We start from the raw sequence: 14,804 nt of genomic DNA on the forward strand, positions 1-14,804 counted from the left end.
TATATTTTCAACCATAGTAAAAAAATATTTATATTTTTGAAATTTATTTTATATATTTAAATACCATTTAACAAAGAAAAATCAACCAAAAAAATGAGTTCGCGTGTCACCTCTGACACGTGTGTAATAGGTTTGCCATAACTACCCTAGAGCCAGTGCACCTGGTGGACAGCTTCAGACCACACCAGATTACAACTCCACACATTCAGAAGGGGGATAAGGAGGAGAAGGAGAAGTAGGAAAATGAAGGAGGAAGAGGAGGAGGAGGAGGAGGAGGAGGAGGAGGAGGAGGAGGAGAAGGAGAAGGAGGAGGAGGAGGAGGAGGAGTAGGAGGAGGAGGAGGAGGAGGAGAAATAATGAACAAAGCCATAGACTTGGTTTGGCTCAGTGGATAGAGCGTTGGCCTGCTGACTGAAGGGCTCTATGTTTGAAGATAGTCAGGGGCACATGCCCATGTTGTGGGCATGCACAAGGTGGCTGAATAGTGATTCTCTGTCATCATTGATGTCTCTCTCTCTCTCTCTCTCTCTCTCTTCCACTCTGAAATCAATCCTAACTAATAAAGAGGGAATATGTAAATTGAACGTAACTCTGGGACAAAGATAGAGGCACACACAGACAATAAGGAGGAATATGAAAATTGACTGTCACTCCATGAAAAAGATGGGGGCAGCTGGGCTGGGACGCTTGTGTCATCTCCATGGCAATGATGCAAGCGTTCCGCCACACCCCTCCCATGGAGGGCCTCTGGGTCTGCTTCTTCACCACTGCTGTGGGGGGCAGAGGAGCAGAAACACAAGCCTGCAGGGGGGCCCGGCTCCCAGCAGCCCCAAGCTCCATGGCAACGCTGGGACCACAGGGGCTGCAGCGGAGACACAAATCTGCAGGAAACCTGTGGAAAGGAAGATAAACTTTCATAACTTTATATCCCTTTCCACACGATGAGAAAACTGACCCTGATTTATTTAGTGATATGGCCCTCACCTTTCTACAAGCACAGGGTATGTTATGACCACTCCCAGGAAGGTCTGGTCAGAATACTGTCTCCAGGAAACAACGCTACTGTAGCAAATCATCTGAGAGAGGAAACAAGCTTTTGTTGGGTTTATTGTGAAGACCAGAGAACATGCCACCTCAACATATTCCGTGTTGTTATATTGATGATCTTGAGCTGCAGATGCTTGACAAACAGCAAATGCACCAAGAGGATTTCACTGAAGTCTCCTGATCTGCCTAAAATCAAACCCCCAAAAAGGAGCTTAAATGTCATAGGTCCCCTCGATGGGAAAAGTGTCATCAGCCAGTGAAGACTGACAACTGTCACAGGACAGGAGACTAGAAGTTGACATCAAACTCAAATTTTGTTACAAACTATCCCCCCCAATCCCCATCCATCTTTCCTAAAAATCATTTACTCTCCTCTAAGAGGCCTACATCTCCTGTCTCCTATCCCAAGGAAGAAGGTATTTAAATCTGGATTCTAAACCACCTTGGGGAGTTATTCATTTTTCCCTGGGATCTCCCACATATACACGAGGTACACATATTAATGAACTTTTGTTTTTCTCTGGGTAATCTGTCTTTCATTACAAGGGCCTCCTCTCAGAACTCAGAAGGGCAGAGGAAAACTATTTTTTCTCCTCCATAATCCTATCTCGGGAAATCAAGTTCAGGGCTAAACATTGAGGTTGGCTCAAGTCCCAAGCAGTCCCGGCTGAAGGGACGGAAGCTTCAAGGGGTGAAAATCAATGATATTGACATCAAAGTAGGACAGAGGGCACATGCATGGTTGCTGGTGGGAGTTTAAAGTGGTTCAACATTTTTGGAGGATGATTTGGCAAATTTGATAGAAATGTTCAAGGTACATCCAAGAGACTTCTAGGAATCTCATCTGCTGAGATAAAGCATGAGTGCATAATCCCTGGTCAGAACCCAGGATGCTACTGTGGGCTCCCTTTCCATGATAGGAAAACCTGCAAGGTGGCATCTATATTAATAAAAGGGTAATATGCTAATTAGACTGAACGTCTTCCGGACGACCTTCTGGACATCCTTCCAAACAAAGCCATGGTGGGGGGGAGGGGGCTGAGGCAGAGGCGGTTAGAGGTGATCAGGCAGGCAGGGGAGAGCAGTTAGGGGGATCAGGCTGGCAAGCATATGAGCAGTGAGGAGCCAGCAGTCCCACGGGGTCACGGATTGGAGAGGGTGCAGGCTGAGCTGAGGAAACCCCCCTCCCATGCAAGAATTTCCACCACCGTGCCTCGAGTATAAAGATAAAAAACAGAATATATGAACAAAATAATGACAATACATACATACTATCAACAATTGAATCTAAGAACCAAAATAAGTGAACAAAGTATCTAATGACAAAATTAACTGATGCATAAAATAGAACTGGAGACACGGAAACGTGGAACAGAATGAAACTCAGAGGGAAGAGGGAGGAGAGAGTGGAATAGGATGAACCAAAGAACTCACATGCACACATGCGTGACCGATGGACACAGACAGGATGGCGGTGAAGGCCAGAGTGGGGCAGGAATGGGGTGGAAGTTTGATATGGGGTAAAAATGGGGACATCAGTAATACTCTCAATAGCAAAATTTTTTAAGAAAATAAATTAGAAAAGGAAGATCAAAATCACCCAAAGTCAAGCAGAAGGAAGGAAAAATAAAGATGAGCTGAGATTAATGAAATCAACACAGAAAAATGATAGAAAACCACCAATGATACCAACAGCTAAATCTTTGAAAAGATCAATAAAACTAACCCAGTGCTAACAAGACTGACAAAGAGACAAATGACCAATATCAGAAATTAATTAGGAGATATAAACACATTCCCTAATGCATTCTTATGTGACCAGCATTCTTTGTGCAGTCAGTACAGAGAAAGAGTAAACTACAGACTGAAATCTCTTGTTAACATATTTACTAAAATCCTCAACAGAAGATTAGCCAATCCTACCAGCAATATAAGAAACTCATACTCCATCATGACCAAGCAGGAATTATCCCAACAATTCAAAGATGATTCAACATTTTTAAATCATCGATGTAATCCAACAGGTCAACTGTGTAAAGAAGAGAAGTCACATGGTCATTAAAATTGATACAGAAAAGTGTGTACAAAGCACAACTTCATTCATGATAAAACCTTAGGGCACTTGGGATAAAGGGCCCTTCCTCACTCTGACCATGGGACTCCTGGAGCTAATGTCACACTCGATTGTGGGAAGTTACATGATTCCCTCAGATGGGGACAGAGTCAAAAAGGCCCACTCTTACCACTTCTATTCAACATCATCCTTGACGTGTTAACAAGAGCAATAAGACAGGAAAAATGCATAGAGACATTCAAATGTGAGCCCACACACAAGGTGTCCCTACTTGCAGGTGACATGTTCATCTATGAAGAAAAATCAAAAGAATCTACTTCACAATCCCTGGCAAATGTACAGAAATGGGTCTATTTGGAGACTTATCATAACTGCAGTGGGGCTGTCTGAGTGGGGATGACAAAGCAGCAGATAAGGGGAGGGAACTGAGTTCTTGTGGGAAACCGTCCCCAGAAACACAGCTGTTCACAGAGGTGCAGCCTCAGGAGGGACTTGGCAGCACCACTGGTCACCAGAGTTCACCCTGAATCCCCTGGTGCCTGGAGGGGCCACACGTGTTTGCTCCTTGAGCTGATCCCAGGGAACATGAACCCTCCCGCCTCTTTAAGACAGGAAGGAGGTTTGCACTGGGAGCCAGGAGCCCCCTGAAGCCTGGCTGCCCCTTTCCTCCCACAGAAGTGGGGAGAGGGATGTCCCCTAGTGGTCACACTTCAGAGTGGGTTCTAAGGTCCCCAGAAAACACGCTGGGGTGTAAGCTGGGGAGGCCTCAGTGAGCTTTTAAACTGACACTGAAACCTCCATGCGTGTTGCAGGGAGGGGGTGGGAGGGAGTCCCTGTCTCCTCCTGGCACTTGGGAACACGGAATTTTTCCTCATTGAGGTTTGTGTTTCCCTCAGCCTCACAGGGCCTGACCAGCTGGCTTAGGCGGGTCCCCACAGCGAGGCCCAGCATCCGCCTGCAGGAGAGGGGGTCTGGGTGGTTCTTCGTCTTGAAGTCTCTGGAGAGAGGTTCCAGCCCAGCTCCCCGTGCGCCCCTGTGTCCTGGCACCTGGGGCTGCCCTTCTGGGGGCCTCTCCATCCTAGTTCCCCGCGTCCCGGAAACACAGACAACCACCAGGTCTGTGGGTCCGCCCGGAAGGACCCTGGCTGCCTGCTTGCGGGGGGGGGGGGGGGTGGTCTCCACAGTGTTAACTAGACATGGGGGAGGGGTCCCACCGTGTGGCTCCGTGGATAGAGCATCAGCCTGGGGACTCACAGGTCTCGGGTTTGATTCCTGTCAAGAGCACGAACCTCCATTGCAAGCTCGATCCCTGCCTGCAAGTGGCAACTACTCAATGTGTCTCTATGGGCTCTCTCCCTCTCCCCTCCCTTCCACGTTCTCTAAAAATAGGTGGGAAATATCCTAGGATGAGAATGAACAAAACTAACTGAATGAAGGAATCTTTAAAAAAAAAATAGAAAGAAGGAAATAAATGGTAAGAGGTCATGCCTGAGCCTGGCCAGTGTTGCTCATTGGTTGAGCTTCGGCCTATGAACCAAGAGGTCAGGGTTGGAATTCTGGTCAGGGCACTTGCCTGGGCTACTGCCTGACCCCCAGTGGGGGACCTGCAGGAGGCAACCAATCAATAAATTTCTCTTATCACTGAGGTTTCTATCTCTCTCCCCCATCCTTTCCTCTGTGAAATCAATCAAAATATATTTTAAAATAAGGATAAAATTGAAAAGGTAGAGAGAAGTAAGGTATCGTGGTGTTTGACCTGACCATGCCCCACCCCCTCCCCAGTGTGACTGCACTTTCCAAGTGATGGGGTCTGCCTTCCCAGAGGAACAGTGACCACAGTCCCAGATTCCTGGGTCTGTCTGTCCTCACCTGGGGCTGTGGAGGATGGACACAGATGGCTGCTCTCCTCTGAGAAGGGAGGTGCTCACCTGCCCCCAAGGAAGATGTGGTGCCTCAACTCTCTACCCAGAACTTTGCTTCCAAGAACCAACATATTCCTTCTTTTATCTTTTTTTATCCTCACCCAAGGATATTTTTCCATTGCTTTTCAGAGAGACAGTGGAAGGGAGGTAGGAGAAGAGAGAAACATTGATGTGAGAGAAACACATCAATTGGTTGCCTCCTGTACAAGCTCTGACCAGGGCAAGGGCATAGAAGGGCCTGCAACCAAGTACATGCCCTTGACCAGAATCAAACCTGAGGCCCTTTGGTTCCCAAGGGTATGCTCTATCCACTGAGAAAACCGGCCAGGGCAAGGACTCCATTTTTAAATTTTATTTATTTAATTATTTATATTTAATAATTTTTTATTGTTGAAAGTATCATATATGTCCTTTTTTCCCTCCATTGACCCAAGCCAGCCAGCCTCCACCACCCATCAAGAATCCATTATTAAATGATGGAAATTCTCCCACTTTGAGAGGCTGGGAGTAGGACTTTTACACAGGAACAGCAGGGAAGTTAAGGGAAATGTGTGGTTTCAGGAGACAGCTGTGTGCTTGTGAGAGTGGCCCCAGGCTTTAGACAGAGGCTGCGGCCACGGTGTTCAGCCAAACCTCTCCTGCCTCCTCACATGTAAAGGTTCGAGTTTTGTGGATGACCTGATTGAGAAAAATAACAGGAGAATCTTTCAGCTTCAAAATAAAAGCGTCATCCAATTCACATTCTTATTCCCAAATTCAGAAAGGTGACATGGCCCAAGCGGTGAAAGAGAGAGAGAGGTACCGCCATTCACGTGCCTCTGGGGAAGCACCCTGGGTACTCATCAAAACCCCAAGGAAGAAGGACTCTCAATCCTGGAAACTGCCTCCAAAGGAATGGGGTCAGGGTAGATGGGTCTCAGGAAAGGAGGGAGGGAGGGGGGTCAGGACAGGACCCCTTGTGGCCAGTGTCCTTGAGTCCTTTCCCATCTGGGGTCGCCCCTAGGATGACAAGGTCAGGCATGCAGCCCAGGGTCCCAGCTGCACCTTATATGCAGACTCCATGCAAATGGGGCTCTCCTCCTGCTCATAAAAGGGGGCCCTTGCCCAGCATGTTGGGGAGACACCCAGAACCCAAGCGCCTGAGACAGGACCCCAGCGGCTCCACCATGGACTTGGTGCCAAGCTGCATTTTCCTCCTGATCATTTCTCAAGGTCATTCTCAGGAGTGGGGAGCGCTGAGACCTGTGCCTGTGCCTGTTGGTGCTTCCATGTGATTCTCAGTCCACCTTGTGTCTCTGTGTTTGCAGGAGTCCAGTGTGAGGAGCAGCTGGTGGAGTCTGGGGGAGGCCTGGTGCAGCCTGGGGGGTCTCTGAGACTCTCCTGTGCAGCCTCTGGATTCACCTTCAGTAGCTACTGGATGAACTGGGTCCGCCAGGCTCCAGGGAAGGGGTTGGAGTGGGTCTCGCGCATTAATACTGGTGGTTACACATACTACGCCGATGCTGTGAAGGGCCGCTTCACCATCTCCAGAGACAACGCCAAGAACTCGCTGTATCTGCAAATGAACAGCCTGAGAGCCGAGGACTCTGCCGTGTATTACTGTGCAAGAGACACAGTGAGGGGAAGTCAGTGTGAGCCCAGACACAAACCTCCCTGAGGAGACAGCAGGGCTGGGCTGCAGGGAGCGTTAAGGACCCCAGGGGGCGCTCAGGACCAGCAAACCCAGGTCCCAGCTCTGAGGCTTTCCCTGGAGGGATGTGCAGGCTTCCTATTGGGGTCAATGCTTTCTTCCCTCCTAGTGTCTCTGGGGCAGTTCCTCTTCCTTCTTTGTGTCTTTAATTAGATTCTCTGCAGGAAAAAAAGCAGGAAGTGGCTGTGTTTCAGATCTGGTTGACTTATCTTCTGGGTCCTTCCTGTCAACAAGTCCCTGATGGTCGCTCTCTGGCTTGACAAGGCAAACATTGTAGGGATTCTGGTCCCCTCACTGAGACCTAAGTCCACTACTCTCGACACAGTGCTAGGATGGGAACACGGAGTCCAGGTGATAACCTCACCTGAGTGTTATCAGCCCCTAGCTCTGCCCCAGGAGGAGCCCTTTGGGGGCAGTTAGCTGCTTGCCTCTCACTGACATGGCTGCACATGGAGGTGTAGGGTCAGACCCTGTGGCACCTCCCCTCAGAGATCCTGGAAGTGCCTACCTCTCCCTGTGCCCCAGATGGAGGCTATACACCCTGCTGGGTGGTGCTCCCCCTGGGTCTCAGAACCTGGTCCCAGGGGACGTGTCCCAACACCAGACTGGCTTCCCCTGGGGAACCACCTGCATCCCGAGAACCTGCTGAAGGGAGACATGGTCCCACCCACCTCAGCTGTGCCTCCAGCTCCACAGACACCACCCCATCTTCAACCTCTGTCCTCTGCCACCCACACTCTTATCCCATGGAGACAGCACAGGATGTCCAAGGTGTAGGTGTGTGCCCTCTCCTTCCCACCCTGGTAGGTTTTGCCTTAAATGCCCCCCACGCCATCTCCTCTTGACCATGTCTTGTGCCAGGCATTCCATGAGATGCCAGGGCCAGGGCTACTCAGCCGATATGCTGAGCTCACGTGCAGTGCCCACATGTGATGTCAGGTCCTGGGGGCCCCTCCTGTGTCAGGTGGGGACACAGCTGAGCACTGACCTCAGAGCACCTCGAACAGCTCACACCGGGGCTGAGGGAACCTCCAGGGACCTGTAAGCTGCAGAGAATCTTGGTGGACAAGCCCACGGCCACTGGGGTCAGAGGGCAGTCATGGAAGGGCTGGGGCCTGGTCACCTATAATGTTGCCAACGTTCTGCCCACCAGAGCCCAGGTACACAGGGAGCTCTGTGAACCCTGAAAGTGCAGGGACAGCCTGGCCAGCATGGCTCAGTGGTTGAGCATCAACATAAGAACCAGGAGGTCATGGTTCAATTCCCAGTCAGGGCACATACCTAGGTTTTGTGCAACATCCTCAGTTTGAGTGTGCAGAACACAGCCAATCAATGGTTCTCTCTTATCATTTATTGCTCTGTCTCTATTTCCCTCTCTTGTCTTCTGTGATATCAATTAAAAATATTTAAATACATACATAAATAAATAATAAAATTGATGCAGGTTTGATTCACAATGTGGGCGTATATGGGAGGGAACTGATCAACATGTCTCTCTCACATTGTTGTTTCTCTCCTCTCTTTCTCCGTTGCTTACCCTCAACAATCAATGAACACATCCTCTGGTGAGAGAAAAGTAAACTATATATATATATATATATATATATATATATATATATATGTGCCTATATGTATATCTATCAATACAACTACATCTACCTCTACATCTCTATCTTCATATCTATCTATATCTATATCATCTATATCTATATTGATGTTATTCCTAAGGAGTCACTGATGGTGCCCACATCCTACTTCCTGACCACCTCCTGCAGCACAGCCCCTGGTGTGGAAGGAGAGGTCCCTGGGCACGGTGACCAGGACCCCAAGGAGGGCCTGGTTCTCTGAGGGCACAGTCAGCACCTCCTTCCAGGAGAAGCCCCATAGTCCAGGACCTACCTCAACTCTTGCCCTTTGTATGTGCAGACACCTCCCATATGCAAATGCACACATTGCCACCAGACACACAGACAGTTGGCGTCCACTTAAATGCAGGGCTTCTCACCCTGGAGAATACTTTCTGGGGGACGAGGACCTCACCTGCAAGACATGACTCCCATGTGGCTCTTCCTCTTCCTGCTGTCAGCTCCCAGATGTGAGTGACTCAGGGCTTAGACATGAGGAGATGGGGACCCTGCATCTGAGCCCAGGACTCACTGTGTTCTCTCTGTCCCAGGTGTCCTGTCCCAGGTGCAGCTGCAGGAGTCAGACCCAGGACTGGTGAAGCCCTCGCAGACCGTCTCCCTCACCTGCACTGTGTCTGGGGGCTCAGTCACCAGCAGTAGCTACAGGAACTGGATCCGCCAGCCGCCAGGGAAAGGGTTGCAGTGGATGGGGTACTGGTCAGGGGGTACAAGCTACAACCCAGCCTTCCAAAGCCGCATCTCCATCACTGCTGTCACGGCGAAGAACCAGTTCTCCCTGCAGCTGAGCTCCATGACCACCGAGGACACGGCCGTGTATTACTGTGCGAGACACAGTGAGGGGAAGTCAGTGTGAGCCCAGACACAAACCTCCCTGAGGAGACAGCAGGGCTGGGCCGCAGGGGGCGTCCCAGACAGCAGGGGGCGCTCAGGACCCACAGCACCAAGAGCAGCCACAGGAGCAGGGCCAGAGGGAGGTAGGGAGGGAAGGGCCTTCCTGTTGGGCTCAGGGATTTCCTCTCAGGCTTTCAGCTGTCTCCAGGGATGGCTCTTCCTTCTCATATTCTCCCTGCAGACAACAGTGAAGAAGGGACATTGTGTTTGCAGGTGACAAGTCAGCAGTGACGGGGACTCTCTTTCACAAATTCTAAAAGTGGCTTTTTTTACTCTCTTTTCAACCTTTCTATGATGAGTGTGAGCTCCACGGGTGGGTTACTGGGATAGGACTCTGTGCACAGCTCTGAATCCCTCCCTAGGGGATTAGGGGGTCACAGCTCCCTCAGTGTCTGACTCTCCATGTGCCCTTCCCCTCCTGGTTCCAGAGAGATTGCAGGTCCCTCCCTCTGCTGAAAGGCCTGAGCTCACTCAGGGCTGGTGGACCTCACCCATCCTCTCTGGGTCCACATTGACCCCCAGAAGAGCTGTCAGCTCAGTGCACCAAACACAGGGAGCCCCACACCCATCCACACGGGGACCCTGCTGTCCACCAGGAAGCAGTGCTAACCCCACAGTGGGGACCAGTGACCCTGAGGCTGGGATGTGCATCATCGAACTCCTCCTCCACCTTTCCTCCTGGACCCAAGGATTTCCAGCTTCACTGTGGTGAGATGTGCATCGGGAGCATGTTGGAAGCCACTGAGGAGCATCCTTGGGACCGGCTGCCTCCATACCGTCCTCTTACTACTTGCACAGGAAACACAGTCACACAGATACATTGTCACACACACACAGTCACACACACACACAGTTACACACACAGTTACACACAGATTCACACAAACACAGTTACACACTCGTTTCTGGAAAAGACATGCATTCACACATGAGCAGTGATACAAAACTGTTGGTGTCCTTATACACTGTACTTTAAGGATTCTATATAAGAAAATGGGGTTATCTCTAGCCCATTTGCCTGAGTGGATAGAGTGTCAGCCTGCAGACTGAAGGCTCCTGTGTTTGATTCCGGTCAAGGGCACATACCCCAGTGGGTGAAGTGCAGGAGGCAGCCAAATAATGATTCTCTCTCATCCTTGATGTTTCTATCTCTCCCTCCCTCGCCCTTCTTCTCTGAAATCAATAAAGAAATATTTCTTTTTAAGATTTTTAAAATAAAAAATGGGGTTAGATTTTGTTTTCTTGCATGCCATATGAAATAAATATGTGGTCTGCAAGAAACTATCATTTCAACACTGACCACAACTTGTGAAGATCAACAGTTGTATTTCTCAGTCCACTTAGTAGGAGCTCAAATTAGGAATTTAATCCAAACTTTGCTAGATTGCTACAAATTTTAAAATATAATTGAATAGTGAAAACCTTCCAAATAAAAGTCAAGGACCAAATGGACTCAAGGGTTAATTCTATCAGGATTTAAAATAGGAATTGATAACTTTCTAATCAACTCTTCTTCACTCTTCCAAGAATTAAGGAAAGAGACAGCACTTCCAAACAGATTTGTTGAGGTGACCATTACACTCATCTCAAAGTCAAGTAGAAACAAACAAAAATGACAGGTCAATTTCCCTGATGAAATTACATGCAAAATCCCTCAAAAATATGCCAGGAAACTAATCTGCACACTGAAAGGATCATTTACCACGATCAAGTGAGATACCATCCTACCATCCAAGGATGCATCAACATATGTAAATCAGTAACTGTGCTACATCTCATCCACAGGATGAAGGATAAAGTATACCCTCATATAAATAGATATAGAATAAAACCTTTAAAATTGAAAAATGCTTCAGAATTAAAATTCTTAGCAGATTAGTTGTAGAAGAGATGGACCTCAATATACTAAAGGTCATGTTTGAAAAGCCAACAAGTGACATCATGCTACACAGAGAAAATTTCAAAGCTTTTCTTCCTACATCATGACCAAGACAATGGCTCCCCTGTGACTACTTCTATTCGTTAAAACTAGAAGTCCTTCTCAGAATAATTAGGCAAGAAAAGGAAATTTAAAATGTCTAAATCAGAAAGAAACCAGTTAAAATGTTTCTCCTTATCTGTAAGCAGATGACAGGATCTTGTACATAGAAAACCCTAAAAAATGTATGAGAAGCTAATAGAACTAGAATTCAGGAAAGTTGTAAGATACAAAACCAACACACAAATGGCTTGTGCCCCTGAATCCTCTCAACAAAGTGTCTTCATGGCTCTAGGAAACATGTGGGCTGTTTCAGAGGAAAGTGACGGAAGAAAACTTGAACAGTATACAACAAGGAGAAGACAACCTAATGAAACAAGAGCCCTAGATGTGTGTGTCCTCGGTCTTGGTTAATCCCCATCATGTTCCCAGGTAGCTCTACCCTCAGTGTGGCACTGGGTCAGGTGCAGGTTCAAGTTGACCCCCATCATGTGGGGACAGTGGTCACAGGGTCACATGCAGACATCGGGCTTCCAATAACAAGATTTTCATAACCTAAACTTAATAATTCCTAAATCATTTCCAACATCTTCCCCCACACACCTGATCATGACTGAGGTTATTTTATGTCCCAGGGCATGAAACTGGATCCACAATAGAGTCTAGAGAATAAACAGCACAAAGGAGGCTGTGCAGCTTCTACACATCCAGCACAAAACTGCCCTGAAGGAATAGGACCCTGGAAGGAGCTCTGTCTGTGTCTCTCTAGTTCATGCTTCTGGTTCCCAGGGACCCTCACAGACACTCCCCTCTCCCCAACACTTGGTCCATTGGCTCTAGGCTCACCCTCTGGTCTTAGTTTATCCTCTGATTACTTTGTAAGGGAAACCTTGTCAGATGGGACTTCTGGTCTCCTAAACATGAACCTCCTGCAACAAATGAGGACTTTAAGTGCTGAAGGAAAATTGAGTAACCATCAAGGTTGAATTCTAAACTAACTGAAAATTTATTTCAAAACTGAAAGAAGCCATGCTTGTGTGGCAAGTTCTTGAGCTTTGACCTATGATTCCATTCCTGGTCAGGGCACATACTTAGGTTGTGGGCTTGATTCCCAGTCATGACCATACAGGAGGCAGCCGATCAATAATTCTCTGTCATCATTAATATTTCTATCTGTCTCTCCCTCTCCCTTCCTCTCTGAAATGTATAAAATATATATTAAAACAAATAAATAACAAGGTTGTGGGTTTGATTCTATGTCTTGGCAGATATGGGAGGCAAATGAAAAATATGTTCCCCACCATCAATGTTCCTCCCTTTCTCACCACATTTCCCTGCTCAATATTTCTATATTACTTCTCTCTCTCTCTCTCTCTCTCTCTCTCTCTCTCTTTTATACATCTCTCTAAAAATCAATGAAAATATGCTCAAGTAAGGATAAAGTAAACAATCTCTATAGCTATAATAATATCTATATCTACAAATACATCTATAGTTCACATATATATATAAAACAATATCTAAATCAATATCTATCTATATCTATATCTATATCCATATCTATCTATATCCATGGGATCAGAGGCACATTGATTTTATCCCTAAGGAGTCACTAATTGTTCCCACATCCTACTTCCTGACCACCTCCTACAGCGTAGCCCCTGCTGTGAAAGAAGGGTTCCCTGGGTATGGTGACCAGGGCCCAAAGGAGGGAATGGTTCTCTGAGGGCACAGTCAGCACCTCCTTCTAGGAGAAGCCCCAGAGACCAGGCTAACAGTCCTGATTTTATCCTCATGCTCACAGCACCCAGAGGACTGGACACCATGCAGAAGCAGAGGCACAGCAGCTGGTACAGATGTTCATGACACACACACACCAAGGGGACGTGGGACGGTTATTATGCTCCTGATTGAAAACCCTGAGAAGCACAGGAAAGATCACTCAGCAAGTCAGACCTGCTTGGGTGGAGACTGGAAAGGAGAGGGCACAGGGCTTTTATTTTGGCGTGGTGGTGGGGGAGGGGGAGGAATTCTGCTTCCAGGGACTTGTGTGGTTTCAATCTCCCAATAACTTCTACCAAAAAAACTATGGCCTCCTCCCTCACGCCTGCGCACTGCCTTCCCTGTGGCCCCTGCAGTCCCAGGCCCAGGGGAGCTGCCTCATGAACCACCTCCTCCTCAAGGTCCTGCCACCAGCTGGGCAGCAGCCACTACCTCGGTCCTGCTGTCCCCTCTCAGTCCTCACGTTGCCATGGGCCAGAGCAGGACCAAGCGCTTCAAGAGACCTCAGTTCTCCCTCCAGGCGACTGTCAGGCCCAGTTGGCAGCAGCAGAGAAAGGGACTGAGCAAGAGGAGGCGGAGCTGCAGGAAAAGCTCCAGCCCCCAGGTCCTGAGTGCGCATGCCCAGGGCTGGCCCAGCTGGAGCAGCAGCAGCTGGTGCTCCTGGACCTGGGGGACCTTGTCGCCTGGACCCCTGCGCCCTCCGCCTCTGGCCGCTGCTGCTCGACCCCAGCCTGGTGGTGAGGGAGAGGAGGCCGCGCCTCAGGAGTCTCAGTGCTTTGGAGGCTTTGAGGTTTGCGAGGACATGGTGACTGCGGATCCCAGGACCCGGGTCGCACTGCTCCCAGAGGGCAGCGCTGGTGGGTTCAGACTCGGGGCTTCCACGAAGGAGAAAGAGCAGAACAGAAACCCTGTGAGAACGTGGCCGCGAAGCTGCACGTGTTGAGGAAGGAGTGTGAGCGCAGTGATGGTGCAGCGTCCGTGCTCAGCACAGAGGGCGTTTGGAGATGGTGGGACCGTGTTTGGTTGGGTTTCCCCCAGGGGACCTGGCTGCTGCAGGAGCATGTTGTCTGCGGGCGGTACCTGGGGTCCCCCAGAGCTACTGGAAGTGCTCGGGGCGCAGCATGGCACGGGCTGGAGGCCGCACTGTGTCCCCTGGGGGTCCCTGGAGGGTGTCCTGTGGGAGCCGCTGAGGGCTGCGCAGTGTGGAACCCAAAGGACATGGTTCCGTCCAAGAGCCGAGCAGGAATCATGAGCGCCTCCCAAGGGCTCATCCGAAGTTTTGGAAACGGACTCAGGCGCAGGGGTCACTCAGACACAGGAGGCCAAGATGGAGATGGAAACCGCCCTGGAGGCCGAGGAAAGGCTGCAGAAGGCCAAGGGCGGGTCGGACCCCAGGGATAAGATGGAGGAGGCTCCTCCTGAGAGAAGGGTCAGGAGGAAAACATGCATCTGGGACTGACTTCCGCCCGTTCACCAGGAGCCCCAGACCTGCTGCAGGTCCTCTCCACGAACCCCGCTGGGGCCTTCGGACCTCCGGCTAGAACGGGGAAGAGGGGGTGAAAGGCGGAGGATGCGGCCCCTTTCCCGGGGGGGGGGGGGCGAGGGCCAGATCCCTCCCCATTTTCTCCCCGCACACCGAAAACCGCAGTCGACCAGACTCCTCAAAACGGGCAGCCGCCAGAGATGGTTGCATATTGGCTGCAGTCGACCAGATGTCCAGGCCCAGACTTGGTCTTGGTCAGGGGTCCGAGAGAGAGAGAGAGAGAGAGAGCCT

Source organism: Myotis yumanensis, unplaced genomic scaffold, assembly GCF_028538775.1.
Source record: "Myotis yumanensis isolate MYYU_CA2020_CCGP unplaced genomic scaffold, mMyoYum1.0.hap1 SCAF_1, whole genome shotgun sequence".
Lineage (NCBI taxonomy): Eukaryota > Metazoa > Chordata > Mammalia > Chiroptera > Vespertilionidae > Myotis > Myotis yumanensis.